The sequence below is a fragment of the Pristiophorus japonicus genome, chromosome 17, assembly GCF_044704955.1.
Source record: "Pristiophorus japonicus isolate sPriJap1 chromosome 17, sPriJap1.hap1, whole genome shotgun sequence".
NCBI lineage: Eukaryota > Metazoa > Chordata > Chondrichthyes > Pristiophoridae > Pristiophorus > Pristiophorus japonicus.
In genome coordinates, this window is record NC_091993.1 from 103,674,488 (window position 1) to 103,693,122 (window position 18,635).

General features: G+C 45.4%; 1 protein-coding gene and 1 pseudogene across 1 annotated transcript in view; one reads left to right on the top strand and one right to left on the bottom strand.

The window, feature by feature from the left end:
• LOC139227878 (semaphorin-3D-like) overlaps positions 1-18,635 on the bottom strand; it is a 124,058-nt gene that overhangs the window by 95,847 nt on the left and 9,576 nt on the right. The gene's annotated exons all lie outside the window — the stretch shown is intronic.
• LOC139228435 (U2 spliceosomal RNA) lies at positions 13,906-14,083 on the top strand (annotated as a pseudogene).

The following is an 18,635-nucleotide window of genomic DNA, read 5'->3' on the forward strand; positions in this document are numbered from 1 at the left end:
GATACTGTAACCACCTCAAGATGGAGCTGATTTTCAAATGAATAATTTATATTAAGATGCAAAATGTGGTCATTTTCCATATGCTGCAAAGTACATCCTGGTATTCAAATCCCTCCATGGCTTCCCTATCTTTACAACCTCCTCCAGCCCAAAAATACTCTAAGATATCTGCGTTCCTCCAGTTCTGGCCTCCTGCGTATCCCCAATTTTACTCGCTCCAAAATTGGCAGCCGTGCTTTCAGCTGCCTTGGCCCCGAGTTCTGGAATTCCCTCCCTAAATTCTGCACCTCTCTCCTTCTTTGAAATACTCATTAAAAACTACCTCTTTGACCAAGCTTTTGGTCATCTGTCCTTACATCTTCTCCCGTTACTATGAATATTACATTGTGATTGGTGGTCCATGCCCAAGTGATCCCAGGATGTGCATCCGCTCCTGGAATACGTGGCCCTCTGCGATGGGCTGCACAGCTAGGCCTTGGAGCGCAAGTGTTAGTTCCTCCGGGACCACCAGGTAAAACACACTTCGGTCAGAGGCATCTGTTGTGTCTTGGATAAAGGGTCAGACTAGATACTGCAAGCTCAAAGTAAGTTTGACCGTAGTCCTTTATTACAGATCTCAGAGTGCCTCTCCAGCTTGTGAGGCCTCCTTATATACAGGTTCTCCCAAGGGATTGTAGGGGATAAACCCTCTGGTGGTTAGACATGTTAATTAAATGTTTACATGCATAACAACACTCTCCCCCCCACCCCCACCTCAAAGTCAATAGTGTAACGATTTACAATGTGAGTCAATCTGGGGCCTTCCTTTCCCTGGTTGATCGTCTTGGTGCAAATGCTGGTGTTGATGAGTCATTTGTTGGGCCTTCACTGGGCTGCTGCGCAGCTGGCCTTGCTGGACTGCTGGGGGTGGAGAGTCTTGCTGGGCTGCTGCGGGTGATGGGTTCTGCTTCGTGGTCAACCGCTGGGACGGTTGTCACTTGTGTGTGTGTTGGAGGGTCGAAAAAGGTAGAGTCTATTGGGGGTTGTTCTGGATAGTCCGTAAATCTGAGTTTGGTTTGGTTCAAGTGTTTTCTGCAGGTGAGTCCATTTGCGAGTTTGACCACAAACACCCTATTCCCCTCTTTGGCCAAAACAGTGCCAGCAATCCACTTGGGACCTTGTCCATAGTTCAACACAAATACGGGATCATTTACTTCAATTTCGCGTGACACATTTGCACGATCATGATATGTATTCTGTTGAAGCCGCCTGCTCTCTCCCTGTTGACTTAAGTGCCCTTTTCATGAGCAGTTCAGCAGGAGGGACCCTGGTTAGCGAGTGGGGTCTTGTGCGGTAACTAAGCAGGACTCGGGATAAGCGAGTCTGCAGTGAGCCTTCAGTTACCCTTTTCAAGCTCTGTTTGATTGTTTGAACAGCTCGTTCTGCCTGACCGTTGGACGCTGGCTTAAATGGGGCAGATGTGACATGTTTGACCCCATTGTGGGTCATGAATTCCTTGAATTTGGCACTGGTAAAGCACGGCCCATTATCACAGGTTTGCATATATAACAGCATCCACCCTCGGGAAGCCTCCGACCGCAATTTTTGGCCCAATTATGTCCTTATGTGGCACGGTGTACATTTTTCATTTGCTAACATTCCCATGTGACGTGCCTGAAGACGTTTTACATTAAAGATGCTATATAAGTGTAAGTTGTTGTTCTGCTTTGATATTTGCTTTACTTTGCAGCATGTAGACAATGACCAAATTTTGCATCTTAATATATAAAATATTCATTTGAAAATCAGCTCCATCTTGGGGTGGTTACACCACAAAAGCATTGCATCTTTGAGTCGAAGGTTTCAATTCCAATTGCAGCTATATCATGGCTTCACTTATTAAGTGGAATTTATAGACTTAGCTGGGTCATTTGTGGGAGAGAGGGAAAGAAAATGACTGATAACAGGTCTCTTGTAAAATCGTTTTACAAAATATCAGATAACCTGTGCTGTAACTTGACATCTACATTTCTAACCTAAACGATACCAAACATGATGTTAACTGCAGATCAGCCAAGGGTCATGGAAGGAGGAGGAGAGGAGAGGTGTGAAGTGCGGAGAAATTCTTTTCTTTCTTTCATAATTCATCCATTTTTTTCTCATGGTGTAAAGCACACTGCTGGGACTCCCAGGTTTCACTCCCTCGTGTTGAATAATTATACATGTTGACATTATTTCTTTCCCATGTTAGCATTTCTTACCTCGGTGTCATTTGAAAAGCATTGACTGGCGTGAAGTTGCTGTAATGGGTGGTAGTTACAAACTAAACTTGCCACAGAAAGTTAAGGGCTAGAAATTCGGTGCATTTGCGCCTCGCGTTAGCGCCCCTGGGAGGCACTCACGGGGCACAAATGCCTATCGCCCGGGCGCGGCACTGGCAACGGCTCCCGCCATATTGGGCGGGAGTTTAGCGGCAGCCCTACGGTGTTGTGCCTCGATCTCCTGCGCCCGGAAATCGTGATGTCATCGCCGCGCGCATCACCCGGTTAGCACCCGGGCCCTGAAATTCGCTTTCACCCCCTGCAGCAGCGCCGGGCGAAACTACCGAGAGCTACAGGAGGCGTGGATCGGAAGACCGGCCGCTACCGAGGCAAAAATTAAAGGCAAGGTGGCCGATGGAAAATTAAAAAAAAACTTACCTAGGTTTTCCCATCGCTGCTCAGTTTTCTGCTTGGGTGTCGGGCTGATCATATGGCAGCCCCCCCCCCCCTCCTTGGTGGTCCGGGTAGGTCCCTTTATCATTTGCAGAATCGGTAGCGTGGGCCCTTCCCTTTAATTGAGGGAGCCTCTCGGACGCAGCAGCGCTGCATGGCCCAGTGTGCAGCGCTGCCGATGCCTCTGCCCTGTTAGCGCCCCAGGAAAGAAGTGGAATGCTTGATTTAGTGCTCCACTTCCTTCCAGGGACGGTAACCTGAATTTCTCGAGAGGGGCGGGACTCCGATTGTTACCGCCCCCAAACCAGGCAATACTCAATTTCTCCCCCCTCCCCCGCAAGTCTTTTCCATTCCAGTTTCAGTATCCTTTTAATGATGTGCTCACTGTTAATTACTGCCAAACAACCTATCTGGCAGAGAGCTATGGCGACTGGGCCATTGACTATATTTAAGGTGGAGAGAGAGACAGATTTTTGAATGATAAGGGAATCAAGAGTTATGGGGAGTGGGCGGGGAAGTGGAGTTGAGGCCAGGATCGGATCAGCCATGATCTCATTGAATGACGGAGCAGGCTCGAGCTCCTGCTCCTATTTCTAATGTTCTTATGTTCTTATGTTTAACGTAGTAAAATGTCCCAATGCTTTAGCACAGGAGTGGTCCCACAGGAGTGTTATAAAACAAAACAAATCAATTTGACACCGAGCTACAAAAGAACATGCAGATTGAATCACAGTAATGAAATGATCCCATTAGACAGTGTCACTCTAACTGCTGATTGATTACACTAAGCAAACCATTCTGCCAACAGGTCATTGTAATCTGTTGCTTCTCAGGTATTCAGATGAATGGTTTAAAATGGCTCCCTTCCTCCTCGTTCCATTTCATCCACAGCAGCCAGAGTCAAAATGTCAGATTTTATAACATGAAAACTTAACATTTCAAAATGAAATGAATATAAATTATTAACTTGACATGTCAAACACCATGTTTATACAATAAAACACAACCCTTTTAGGTGAATGTAAGAAAGAAAGACTTACATTTAAATAGCGCCTTTCACGACCATCGAAATGACCCAAAGCGCTTTACAGCCGCTGATATACTTTTTGAAGCATAGTCACTGTTGTAATGTAGGAAACACGGCAGTCAATATGCGCACAGCTAATTGTTAATGACCAGATCATTTTTAGTGATGCTGGTTGAGGGATAAATATTGGCCAAGACACCTGGGGTAACTCCCCTGCTCTTCTTCAAAATATTACACCCACCTGAGAGCAGACAGGGCCTCGGTTTAATGTCCCACCCGAAAGACAGCACCTCCAACAAGGTATCACAATAGACACATTCTCCACCCCACCTCCTGGAGAGACAAAAAATAAATAAAAACCCAAACCAATTTCGGGAGGTGGGGATGGGGGGGGGGGGGCGGCGGGGGATCTGGGATCTGGGAAACTCCTCTCCGACTCCCTCTAGATAGAGAGAAAATGTTCCCATTGGCAGAAGGGTCGAGAACCAGAGGATCCAGATTTAAGATGATTGGCAGAAGAACCAAAGAACGTAACGTAAGAAAATCTTTTTTACGATTGGGATCTGGAATGCATTGCAGTAAAGAGTAGTGGAGGCAGACTCAATCTTATCTTTCAAAAAGGAGCTGGAGAAGTATCTGAACAAAAAACATTTGCAGGGCTACAGGGAAAGGGCGCGGGAGTGGGACTATCTGCGAGTCGGCACGGGCTCGACGAGCCAAATGGCCTTCTTCCGTGCTGTAACCATTCTATGGGCCCAAGTTTCCACATGATTTGCGCCTGATTTTTTAGGAGCAACTGGTGGAGAACGGACTATCTTAGAAATCGCAATTCTCCACATTATTTTTTCTGCAGTTCTAGTCAGGTAGAACAGTTCTACTTTGGAACAGAATTTTCTCTTCAAAAGGGGGCGTGTCCGGCAACTGACGCCTGATTTCAAAGTTTCCACAGTGAAAACGTACTCCAAACTAACTTTGAATGGAGCAAGTGAAGATTTTTGTAGAACTGAAAAAACCTGTTCTACACATTAAAAAATCAGGCGCAGGTTACAAATTAGGCGTCCAGAACGAGGTGGGGGGTGGGGGGAAGGGAAGTCATTAAATTCTACAATAAATCCTTATTTATACTTATACAAATATTATACAAATAAATCCAACCTGAATAAACATTTATAAGCAAAGAAAAGATTAAATAAACCATCTTCCTACCTGTGTGAAAGTTCTTCAGGCTGGCCTTTAGGAAGCGGTTTGCCGTCGGGACCGAAGGCTGAACGGGCCAGGCCCGAGATTTCGGGCAGGGTCCGTCCCCAGCACCAGAGGTAGGTGGCGTTGGGTCGGGTCGGGGAGAGAGGTTCGGTTTGGGTCAGCGGAGGAGGGAGGGAGAGAGGGAGGGGGTGGGAGGGAGAGAGGGAGGGGGAGGGAGGGAGGGAGAGGGAGGGGGAGAGAGGGAGAGAGGGAGAGAGGGAGGGAGGGAGGTCAGGTCGGGGAGGGAGGTCAGGTCGGGGAGAGGGAGGTCAGGTCGGGGAGGGAGGTCAGGTCGGGGAGAGGGAGGTCAGGTCGGGGAGGGGAGAGGGAGGTCAGGTCGGATCCAGTCCGGGGGCGAGAGTAGAGTCGGGTCGAGTCGGGTGGGAGCGGGAGCGGCAGACGCAGACGGGTCGAGTCAGGTCCAGTCCGGTCGGGGGTGGGGGGGGCGGAAGCAGGAGCGGCGGGGAAGCAGAAGCGGAAGCGACAGGCGGGTCAAGTCGGGTCCGGTCGGGGGGGGGGGGGGGTGGAAGCAGGAGCGGGAGTCGGCAGGAAGCAGGAGCTGGCCGTGGGAGGAGCCTTATTCACGCAGCCCCAGTGAGGCCATTTGGCCAGGGCTAGGGGCTGCGTGCTTCGGGCCCCTCCCACACAGTTTCGGGCGCCTGGAGCTACTGCACTTGCGTGCCCACTGTAGCGCGCATGTGCAGAGCTCCCAGCACTGTTTTCGGCGCAGGGTCCTAGCTCCGCCCCCTACAGCTCCTGCTGCGCCGCGCCGAGGGCCAGAGGACCTGCAGGGAGGTGGAGAATACGGAGGGTTTTTTTATGTGCACTTTGTGGCGCGAAAAACGGGCGCCCAGCTCGGAGGGACGCCGGTTTTTTATCGTGTGAAAACTTGGGCCCTATGAGTCTATGAACTAATGTTGTACTAGTATATCATCTCAGGTGATTATCAGATATCCCAAAAGTAAATGTTGGGTAGTGTGAAGGCAGACAGCGCGAGTCACTCCCAGATAATGAGTAGGGCAGCAGCAGGCTCGAAGGACTGTCTCGCCTATTCCTGCTCCCAATTCTTAGCACAGATTCAGATTGGGAGAGCACTGCATGGAACAAAAAGTGCAAACGGCCGGCCACAGGACAAATCAGTTGACATGGTTCATCACACAACATAACAATGGCCAGAGGGGTCTAAATAAACATAGACTGTCATATAGAACAGAAACGATCACAACGTTTGGGTAGTGCCAGTTCCGTGCTCCCACTGACATGCTGAATAATTTCTTAAATTGGCTGCTGTAATGTATTTGCTTTGTGGGTTCTTTGCTTAAGAATTCATAGCAACACATTGCTACTAAGAACGAGTTGGTTTATCAATCAGCAAAGGTTTAACAATCACGCTACACATTACCAGTTCATCCACCAGGCTCACAACCACCTGCCTCATCGTGAATCCCCTGAACCCAACTGGCTGGGGTTTTATTGAGTGAACATCATGTGACTGGCTAAGCCACTCACAACTAAATAAACCTGTGAGCTTACAGGTGCATATATTATAATTGCCTGCACTATGGAACAGGAAGATTTAAAAGAAAGAGTACTGAGAGATTGCTACAGGACTATGAGTTCCAGAATCACAGTAAGGAAACTGATGGAGGGTTGAGAGGAAAGACAAAAAGAACAACTTTCATTTGTAGTGCCGTTCACAACCTCAGGATGCCCCAAAACACTTTAAAACCAATGAAGTACTTTTGAAGTGTAGTCATTGTTGTAATGTAGGAAACGCAGCAGGCAATATGCGCACAGCAAGCTCCCACAAACAGGAATAAGATAATGAGCAGCTAATTTGTTTTTGGTGTTAGTTGAGGGCTAAATGTTGGTCAGGACACAGATAGAACTACCTCTGCTCTTCTTCGAATATTGCCGTGACCTTTTACATCCATCGGAGAAGGCAGATGTGGCCTTGGTTTAACATCTCATCCAAAAGAAGGCACCTCCAACAGTGCCGCACGCCCTCAGTACTGCACTGAAGCATCAGTCTAGACTATGTGCTCGTCTCTGGAATGGGACATGAACCCACAACCTTCTGACTTCGAGTCAAGAGTTCTATCCACTGAGCAAAGGCTTGCTGGAGCACAGCCTTCTTCCCAAACATTACTATGTCAATTATGTTTTAGTAGCAGGACAAATTATATTGAACCTGAAGAACTGAAATCCATATGTTGTTGGAGAAGCCCGAGGGTTAATTTTAACTCTAGATATGTTTGAAAGGGGGGAGTGCGGTGCAGGAGTGACACCCCCGCAGAGAGAGATCAGCATGAGGCTCAGGTTATTTTAACTCCAGGTCTCACTTGAACACTGTGCTCACCAGAAGCTCGTGGGAGTGAAGTCAGCCGAAATTAGGATAGAAGCACAAGGATACCGGAGACCCAAGGGAACTGCCCCAGCATGTTAGTGTTGGGTGGAGAGGTGGGGTGGAGGGTGGGGTCCACAGCGGAAGCGAGTGCTGGGAGAAAGAGGCAAGGCCTGAGCTGGAGAGGCACGAGGATAGCTTGTCGAGGCCCCAGGGATACACTCCTGCTCTTCGTGGCTCACAAAGAATCCTCAGAAAAGCTACATTTAAATACTTAACATAGAAACATAGAACATAGAAAATAGGTGCAGGAGTAGGCCATTCGGCCCTTCGAGCCTGCACCACCATTCAGTAAGATCATGGCTGATCCTTCACCTCAGTACCCCTTTCCAGCTTTCTCTCCATACCCCTTGATCCCTTTAGCCGGAAGGGCTATATCTAATTCCCTCTTGAATATATCCAATGAACTAGCATCAACAACTCTCTACGGCAGGGAATTCCACAGGTTAACAACTCTCTGAGTGAAGAAGTTTCTCCTCATCTCAGTCCTAAATGGCTTACCCCTTATCCTAAGACTGTGTCCCCTGGTTCTGGACTTCCCCAACATCGGGAACATTCTTCCCGCATCTAATCTGTCCCATCCCATCAGAATCTTATACATTTCTATGAGATCCCCTCTCATCCTTCTAAACTCCAGTGTATAAAGGCCCAGTTGATCCAGTCTCTCCTCATATGTCAGTCCAGCCATCCCTGGAATCAGTCTGGTGAACCTTTGCTGCACTCCCTCAATAGCAAGAACGTCCTTCCTCAGATTAGGAGACCAAAACTGAACACAATCTTCCAGGTGAGGCCTCACCAAGGCCCTGTACAATTGCAGTAAGACCTCACTGCTCCTATATTCAAATCCCCTAGCTATGAAGGCCAACTTTCAATGACTGATGAACCATGACACCCAGGTCTCGTTGCACCTCCCCTCTTTGCCACTGTGCTGACTCCCACCAGGTCCTGCTGTCCTGTGCCTGTTCTAAGTGAGTCAAGATGGTGAGGGACTGAATGCATCGCAGTCTTCCCCCACCATCTTAACCGCCTCCCCCGGCCACACCGTTTCCGCCATTGCGGTCAGGGTTAGAATCAACCCTCTGATTATTTTTCCATTGTTAGATATGACTGGATGTCATTTTTATGTTCCTACTGTGAGATATGCTAATACTCTCATTCAGTCATGTCCCAGAGCTCTTGATTTTAGCTGTTAATGGCTTGGGAGATTTTGAAGACTATGCTCTGCCACATGGGAAGAGGAAACATCATCAGTAAGTTGCTCATGTACCAATTTCCTCCCTTATTTTCTGAAGAGTTATTTATCCGGCCCGTGAGATTTATTCACCTTAAAATTTACACAGCTGTTCGACAACTGTACTGGTAGTAATGTAAATAGTGTCACAGCTTACCTCTGGAACACCCTCTAGTTCCCTTTCTAGATCAAAATAGTTACCTATCTCCTCCTTGGTAAAAACGGAGGCAAAAAACTTAATTACCAATTTTTCTGCCTATGTAGCATCAATCACGCCCTCACCCAATCCCACTTTCAGTGGCCCCACTCCATCCCTTGTTTTACATAGGATTACATAGGATATACAACACAGAAACAGGCCATTCAGCCCAACCAGTCCATGCTGGTTTATGCTCCACTTGAGCCACCACCTGTCTTTCCTCATCTAAATCTATCAGCATAACCCTCCATTCCCTTCTCCTTTATATGCTTGTCTATCCTCCCCTTAATTGCATCTATACTATTTACTCCAACCACTCCTTATGGTAGTGAGTTCCACATTCTCACCACTCTTTGGGTAAAGAAGTTTCTTCTGAATTCTCTATTGGATTTCTTGATGACTATTTTATATTGATGGCCTCTAGTTATGCTCTTCCCCACAAGTGGAAACATTCTCTCCGTAGCCATTCTATCAAAACCTTTCATAATTTTAAAGACCTCTGTTTTTTTTCTTAATATAACTGAAAAATGACATAAATTAAAATGATAAAAATTTCAATTCAGAAGGATTTGATCGTGCCAGTATTATTCCCCATATCTGGAAAGACCATCAGTTGGAGAATTGTACAGCAATACCTTCATTGGAGGTTAGAAAGGAGTGCTGCTCTGCTGAAATACTTCTCTTTTCTTGTCCATGGCCTGGGCAGTTCCACCTACTGACTGGATGAGAAAGTCAGGCAGAAGAGGCAGCAGCAGGAACACTAAAAAAATGGAATCACGTACAAAAAAGTTATCTTTAAAAAGTCGAGGAAATTGGGAGATGAATACTGCAACATAGAGATTTTGTATGAAGTACTTTTATAAAATAAACATTCATGGTCTTGTTTGACAGCTGAGAGAGGAACTGTGTGATGAGGTACTGAACCTTACAAATCAGGAAGGTCCCAAGTGTGATTTCTGGTTTGTGTTAAGTTGTGTAATTTCAGCCAGGGTGACAATTGGAGTGCCCCTAGGCTAGAGGGAAAAAAAGAAATGAGATATGGTTCTGGTTTCTGATCTCTGTCCTTTGACCCCTGCGGGAAAGCATGCAAGAAAGTAGATGTCAGGCAAGAACATGGTTGAGACTGGCTGCAATACCCTCATCGTATTTGAATAGCCTAGAAGCTCACATGAAGGTCAGTCATGTGGGTGAGATATCCAAGGATTGCTTGTGCTCAGAGAACCTCAGGATGATTCAGCATCATTAGGAGAGAAGAGAACAAAAGTCGGGAGGGGGGGGGGGAAATTATTGGATTATAAATTATTCAATTTTCAAAATATATCCATTACCACATTAAACATATGCAATCGTTGCAAAAAATATTTCACACCAGGAGCAATAACTAAACCCTGACCCAGGCTAACACTGGTTTTAATTTTTTCAACATTCAATAAACATATGGCTTCAACTGTTTAAGCAATCTCCCAACAAACATAAGCTTCATAATGACATGGTAGAACAAATATTTAAATATGACGCAAGTCAGGAAACCTGGAATAATTCTCGCTTTAGGCACATACCCTGTATGTAGCTTGTAAAGGTATTCTCAACCATCTAGTTACTGTTGTGAATACATTTGAAGCAACAGCTAGTACTAACCAGCTATATACAACATGCCAAACATTTAGCCTTAGACCTTTAGGATAAAAGTGCGAATCTTCACTTTGGTTTACAATTAAGATGGTTCTTATACACTTTAAAAAATTACTTCATGGGTGCCCTCATCGTATGATGGTAACACCGCTTGATTCCAGGGATTATGAGAAGTAAGATGTCTATGAGCTGAAACATCTGCACATTGGGATGGCTTGTGTAGATATAAAGTAGTGGTGGTGGGGGGGCGGGGGAGGGGGGTTGTCGGTGGGGAGGCTCCAGTTTATTTTTCAAATGGATACTGAATCTTCAGTACAGAGAAAATCAGTGAATTGTAAATCAAAAAAAGACCACATCCTTCAAGGTATTATTGTACAAAAGTTTGACATCAATCAGGAAGTTTTAATCTGTTTCATAGAATTAATTTGATATTTAAGAGCCTCAAACTAACACTGGCCATCTGTGCATAGCATTATTACTCCAAATCTATTCACTAACTTCAGTTGCCAGTCTTAAAGTAGTTTAATAAATTTCACACAGGTGCTGCAGAGGTTCACTAGCCCAGGGTTGTCTCAATAATAATGAAGTCTCCTGTTTTTAGCAGTAGTGCTTTTAAAAGACAACACCTGCAAAATAAAAAGTTTGCAGGGAGGAAACTAAAATAAATCGATATTCAGGTAGGGGTTGAACTTACACGAGTTCTACAGGTTAAACTTGCACATGTATAGCACTAATCTTTAAAGCGCAAAGGTGTCTAGACTTTCAAATAACTGTTGCGGCTCGCTGTGCCTTTGCAACCTATCGCATGCCTCACCTCAGACAGAAATTGATGGGAGCAGCTCTTTATAGAAGACAGAGGATTACTTCTCCATATGGGTCTGCTCAGGCTGGCCTAAAATAATAAATAAGCAGCACAGTTCCATAAAGAAATTTTGCTTTGCAGAGAAGAGTCCTCCAATGGGGAGAAGTCAAACCTTTCAATGATGCTGCTCATGTTGTGGGCAAGCAATCTCCCACAGCAGTGCACACACACACACATGCAATTGTACACATGCACACACGTGCACGCACACACACGCACGGACACACATCAGGCACTGCACCAGTCCAGAGCCTCCAAATTCCAAGACATGCTCCAACTGGGACTGTGCTCTAACTATATGCAATATTCCGAACATTTCTGGTTCTGCAGCTTTAGAGATTTGCAGTAAAGATAAGTTGCCCTCGATGCTGGGACTTCTATGTGTATAAAATTATGAGGGGCCTAGATGGAATGGATAGGATGGACCTATTTCCCTTAGCAGGGGGCATAGATTTAAAGTGCCAAAGCAAAATACTGCGGATGCTGGAATCTGAATCTCTCCTGCCTCCCACCCTATCACAGACCTTCCCTTGTGTTCTGTTCTTCCCCTCCCCCTTTCAGTGCTCCTTAAGAATTTGTTCATTTCGAACATTCGCCAGTTCTGATGAAGGGTCATTGACCTGAAACGTTAACTCTGCTTCTCTCCACAGATGCCGCCTGACCCATTGAGATTTCATAGATTTAAAGTAGTTCGTAGAAGGATTAGAAGGGAAATGAGCAAACATTTCTTCACTCAGAGGGTGGTGGGAGCCTGGAACTCACTGCCTGAAAAGGGTGGTAGAGGCAGAAACCCTCATCACACTTAAACAGTACTTGGATGTGCACTTAAAGAGCCGTGACCTACAGGGCTATTGACCTAGTGCTGGTGGTGAGATTAGGCTGGGTAACTCTTTTTCAACCGACACGGATGCGATGGGATGGCTTCCTTCTGTGTTGTAGTTTTCTATGATTCTATGATTCTACATATGGAACTCCACCACTGAATTCCAAACATAATAAGCCACTTCCTGTTTACTCCATTTGTATAAACTCCCTAATTCAGACAGAATACAAAGAAAGAAAAAGCACTTTTCATGATTTTAGCATGTCCCAAAGTGCTTCACAGCCTATGAAATGTTACTTTTGAAATGTAATCACTGTTGTAATGTAGGAAGCGCCACAGCCAATTTGGGCACAGCAAGCTCTCACAAATTTACACTGTGGTAATGACCAGATAATCTGTTTTTGATGTTGTTGGTTGAGGGATAAATGGGGGAACTCCTCTGCTCTTCAAAAAGTGCTGCAGGGGCCTGAGAGGGCAGACGTGGCCTCAGTTTAACACTCATCCTAAAGACGGCACCACCAACAGTGCAGCACTCCCTCAGTACTGCACTGAATTGCTAGCCTAGATTATGTGCTCAAATCTCTGGAGTGGGCTTTGAACCCATGACCTTCTGAGCCAAGAAGCAAGAGTTCTACCTCTGAGCCATGACTGAAAAAGTGCTGATTAAAACAGAAAATGAGCCTAACATTCTACGCAATATCAATTCACTGCCTCGGTTAATTAATTTTACTAAATTTATTGTTAAACTGCAGGAATTAGACCCCAAATGGAGGAATGCAGGGCAGGCAGATACAAGATTTACTGCTGCCTGCTTTGTTACTTTCTGGCCAGAGAACAGAAAGAGATCTGGGCACGGAACCCAACATGCATGTGCAAAGCTCCACTCATTTGCATCCCAATACCAGTTACATTTTAATTACCAGGGGGTTGTCAGGGCTGTCATCTCTGCAACATTTAAAAGATTAAAAATGACATTTTAAAAGCCATTTAAACTTGATATTAAACCAGACTATAATTAGACTACCTCCTGGAACAGGTCTACAGACATGCCCAAGTGCACTTCAAGTGACTTAAAATTTGAATTCCACTGCTTGTAACAAAATTATTTCACATCCATGTAAATGTGGAATATAATCAACTTTATATTGAGCAGTAATATTTCTTATTTCTTATGTTCTTTTGTAATATTGGATCTCGAGACAGCATGTGTAAAGTATATGTTTTGATTATTTTCCCAGACTGAATTGTTAAATAAATTATTGAATAAGTAGTGTTAAAGATTTGCCAACAAGTAATTTTTAATCTGCAATTGTTAAACATCTTGTTACAAGAGCACATATGTGTTTATTAAGATCTTAATATAACTGTACATTCTGCAGCTCATTATATTCAGATCGGGTACACATTAGTGTTTGATTTTTTTTCCTTTATGAAAATGTGTTCAATTCATGCAGCAATATGTTCTTACAAAGTGCTATTTCAAAAACAAATGTCTTCTCTTTACATTTCCCCTGGGGCCAACAGAGAGATTTTTTGTTTAATTAATTCTCAGATGGGGGCATCGCTGGCAAAGCCTGCATATTATTGGCCACGGGGGGGCGGGCCTTTTTCTTGAAGCATTGCAGTTCGTGTTGAAACAACTGATTGGCTAGCTTGCTCGGCCAGTTCAGAGGGCAGTTAAAAGTCAACCGTATTGCTGTGGGACTGGAGTCAATTATAGGCCAGACTGGGTAAAGACAGCAAGTTTCCTTTCCTACAGGGCATTAGTGAAGCAGTTGAGTTATTGTAACAACCCGCTTCTCGGCCTTTTGGCTAAGATCAAGTGTAGTATCTGTTCTTATCAGTTTAATATCCCCTATGGGGACATGATATTGAATTGATTTTTGGACAGGGAGCTGGATCAGGGGCATGCCCCGTCCACTCCAAGCCCGACCTGGTATTGCAATATTTCCAGGAAGGGTGCAACTTCGCCTCTCGGCCTTTTGGCCTAAGATCAAACACATTGACGCAAAGTGATCTTTGGCGTTAGAGTTGATCTGGAACGAAATTGGAAAAAAAAATAAGAAAAAAAACCCGCTGCTTTATGGTCATTTTTACTGATATTTCCAAGGATTTAAAAAATAAAAATAAAATTCTCAAACAGCCATGGTGGGTTTTGAACTCACAGTCACTGGATTATTAATCCACTAACATAACCACTATACCATAGCCCAGCAGTCTGAGTGGCCCCCGGCCTGCGAGTACCATCGGAGCAGGCCAGGGAGCGGAAGGAGCGTGGAGACATAGCACTCCAGGGAGCAGCACATGCTGGAGCAGGAGAGCAACGGCAGTGAAGAGGGACATCACTAAGATCCAGGTCGGTGATTGGAGTGTGGGCAGGTACATCAGGAGCGGCGAGGTTGGGGTGAAGGAGCGGCGAAAGATTGTAGAGGGACGTGATCGGGGCCCAGGAGAGGCGTGAGTTCGGGGCCCAGAAGAGGCGAAGGCCCAGGGGTAGCACGGATCAGCCCACACTGCGATATCTGTGCGCACTAGGTCCGTGCAGCAGAGCTGGCCTCCAGTCGTCTTAGTTAATCCTTGCTACTGGACCAAGACCTCGCTCTGTCAAGCCCGTGTGGTGGCTGGTGTGCAACGGTCACCACACGTTAAAAAAATCCACGCACAGGCATCTTCCACCCTTCAAGATTTAGTTCGGACCTGGAATTTTGGGTCCATTATTGAAACACCTGTGAACTTTTTGACGTGGAAGCAAGTCATCCTCGATTCGAGTGACTGCCTATGATGATGATGACCATAGAGCAAGGGGCTGAAATTCAGCCTCCAAATAAGGCCTGTTACCGCTGGAAAGCAGCGGCCACATCGAATGGCCGCTGCTCGCAAAATTCACCTCGGTGGTTTTTCTGGCGGTTCCCACTTCGGCCCCGCTGCTGCTGAACTCTCCTAAATGTGTCATCAAAGCCACACCCCCAATCTTCCACCCCGAAGCAAAATTTACCTGATAAAATCTTGCGGCCACCGCTCGGTGACCCCGACAGTTTTTTCTGTCGGTGCACTGTGTTTGCAGTGTCTATAACATGGCGGCACAGCCGCCATTAAAGCGGAGGGCGCACTGCCGTGGCCGGCATTTTTTTTTAAGTCGGCTGACTGCCAGGTCGGGCCGAGAATTATGCCGCCGGGTTTGGCTGGGCCGCCAACAGGCAGCCTGGCACCCCCTCTTGGGTGCCAAGCTGCTGGCCCGGCCGAAACCCTCCCTGGTGGCCCAGTGGACCTAACTGAAAAAGATGCAGAGCTCGCAGTACCTCTTCCCTTTAAATGAAGGGGAGAGAATAATAGTGCTGCGCCAGCATGATCACTGACAGCGGCGGACACTGTGCCCGCTCGCCCCCACTTATGCCCCCATTATGACCGACTTCCGCCCCGCTGGAAAAAAAAGACAAAGAGCTGAATTTCGCGCAAGAGACCACCGCATTCACGGCAGCCGTGAAAACAGCTGAAACACGGTTGGTGTGCCCTGTTTCTGGCGGGGGTGACTTTCGGCCCCCAGTCCTTTAATTCTATTTAAAAGAGCTGTAGAATCCAATACTATAGTAGAGGATGAATACTATAGTCTTCCCCAATATTGTAATATCAAACACTAAAAAAGTAGTTATGTTGGGGTATTCACAGCACAGAACCCTCAAAACTGTGGCTCAGTGGGGAGCACACTCGCTTCTGAGTCAGAAAGTTGTGGGTTCAAATCCCACTCCAGGACCTTGAGCACACAAATCTAGGCTGACACTGTAGTGCAGTGCTGAGGGAGTGCTGCCATCTTTCAGGTGGACGTAAAAGATCCTATAGCACTATTTAGAAGAGCAGGGGAGTTATCCCCAGTGTCCTGGCCAATATTTATCCCTCAATCAACATCACTAAAACAGATTACCTGTTCATTATCAAATTGCTGTTTGTGGGAGTTTTCTGTGCGCAAGTTGGCTGCCGTGTTTCCTACATTACAACAGTGACTACACTCCAAAAGTACTTCATTGGCTTTAAAGTGCTTTGAGACATCCGATGGTCATGAAAGGCACTATATAAATGCAAGTCTTTCCTTCTTTTCAAATGTAAACATTTGAATGTAAAAATGTACAATCTTTCTGATGTATTTCCCAGTTCTATCTGTTGATTTAGTTTTCCGTAAGGGGAACAGCATAGCACATGAGGCAGAACTTCCAAACTTATTCAGAAAAGGTGCACTCCATTGATCTGAATGAGATCAGGAACTATTACCTCAATATTTGTTTTTTATGAAGTCAATAGATATACATCCCGCTCTGCTGTAAACTTTCTGTGCCTCTGTCGCGCTTCTTTCTCAGTTTCTCTCTGTCAGTCTCTGTAGTTTGTGAATTTTAGCTAAAAAATAGCAGATAAAGTGGTGCTACTCCAATGACTTTTAGATTTGTGCCAGTGAATTCTCCCAACTCTACACCACCACAGTATGCATACAAGTCTCCTCCATTCCCTGGACCCCTAAAAAGCTGATCAAGTGCCCCAAGATATTTTTTAGACTTGCTTCAGTGAATGACTTCATCAGACAAAGTTAAACCACAAAAGATCAGCTACCGGACATACAGCGACAGTAATGAGCTGCCCAAAGTTCTCAGATTGTTTTTCTTCAAAAGAAGCACTTTTCTCATCTCAGGATGTCGCATTGTGGACATAACAAAATACAGCAGTGGCAAACACATAAGAACATTAGAAATAGGAGGTGTAGGCCGTATGGCCCCCCGAGCCTGTTCCGCCATTCAATAGATCATGGCTGATCTTTCACCTCAACTTCACTTTCCCGCTCTATCCCCATATCCCTTGATTTCCTTAGAGTCCAAAAATCTATTGCTCTCAGGCTTCAATATACTCACCAATGGAACATCCACAGCCCTCGGGGGTGGAGAATTCCAAAGATTTACAACTCTCTGAGTGAAGTCATTTCACCGTATCCCAGTCCCAAATGGCCAACCCCTTATCCTGAGATACTATGCCCCCTAGTCCCAAAGCGCTTTACAGCCAACGAAATACTTTTGGCGTGTAGTCACTGTTGTAATGCAGGAAATGCGGCAGCTAATTTGCGCACAGCAAGATCCCACAAACAGCAATGTGATAATGACCAGATAATGTTTTTATAACTTTGAACAGAACAAAGGGAAACTTGTATGACTAAATTATATTATTCCTGGTGTCCACAAAACACTTCAGTCCTTGCAGTATCCACCGGTCGCAGAAAACCTCAAACATACTTTGCCTCCGGAGATTGAAAGGATAAATCAGAGCTGCATAGCAAAAATTTACAGCTGTCTTACACCAGTCAGAACTCCTCCTGTGTTGTTTAGTTGGTCATTCTTTCTTCCCCATGTAAATACGTAAATCTCTCTTGTACATCTCCCTGAAGGAACAGCATAATCTGGATGCTCTGTACCCAGCCACCAGAGCACAAGAGCTTCGTGGGTGACGCAACCTCCCGACTCCCTCGAAGAAATGTCTACGTCTTTGTTCCCTTGCGCCTGGCCAAAATTAGGAGCTGCTCTGGTGTGAGGTAATTGTCACCTGAATCAATAGCCCAACACTTTGTGGAGCAGTAATGACACCAAGTCCCCTGTCTTAAAAACCAAGTGTGAAAGTCTCACGTTCAGCCAAAAGTTACAGACTCAATTTGTGTTTCCAATGTTTGCATTAGATCACACGAAGTGGATCTCACAAAAGGAGTTGAATGTCCTACAGGCTGGAAGCCAAAGTAAATGGACTTTCTCTGGACTGCATTAACATTCTTGTTGCAGGTCCAAAAATAATTAGCTCAAAGCCTATCATGCTTTTCCAAGGTATCATATATGAAATGAAGCTCACACATCAGCGCTTTGTTCTCATTATGGTTTATAATATTCAATGACACAGCTTTTAGAATGTTATTCTGAAACAAATGCGTAATGGATGACACATTTGTCTTTCAGATGTGGGATTATAGTCGGAGCAACCTTTTTCTGTTGAATCTGCTCATAAAGTGGGCTGATGTGATGGGCAGCACACTGGTGTTCCAAGAGTGGCACGGTACCAGGCTGCACCCATAAGGATACTATATTGGATTGAGGCATCAGGTGCCTTTATGATTCCTCAAGGGAGAGCGGGAAAAAAAATTTAATCACTTCAGGATATCGTTGCACATCACCCAGCAGATGATTATTGAATTTATCCCACTTACAACAAACAACCTATTATCCTCCTTTACCTGAAAAAAAGTTTTAATTATTTTCACTATTTTTGTTGCCGAGGCTATTTCAGATATATTATCATGTGTGTCAGTCAGTCTCTCGCTATATCTGCACAAAAACTCCACTGAAATCAGTGAACTAGTAAATAAACCTCCAAAAACATTTCTTTTGCATTCCCCTCTCCCCGTCCCTCCTTCTGCCAATTGTCTCTGCTTCCTTTCACTTCTCCTGAAGTTGGTGACTGCTCGCTCGGCTATGGTTCCACGGATACTGGTTGCTCTCTGATGCT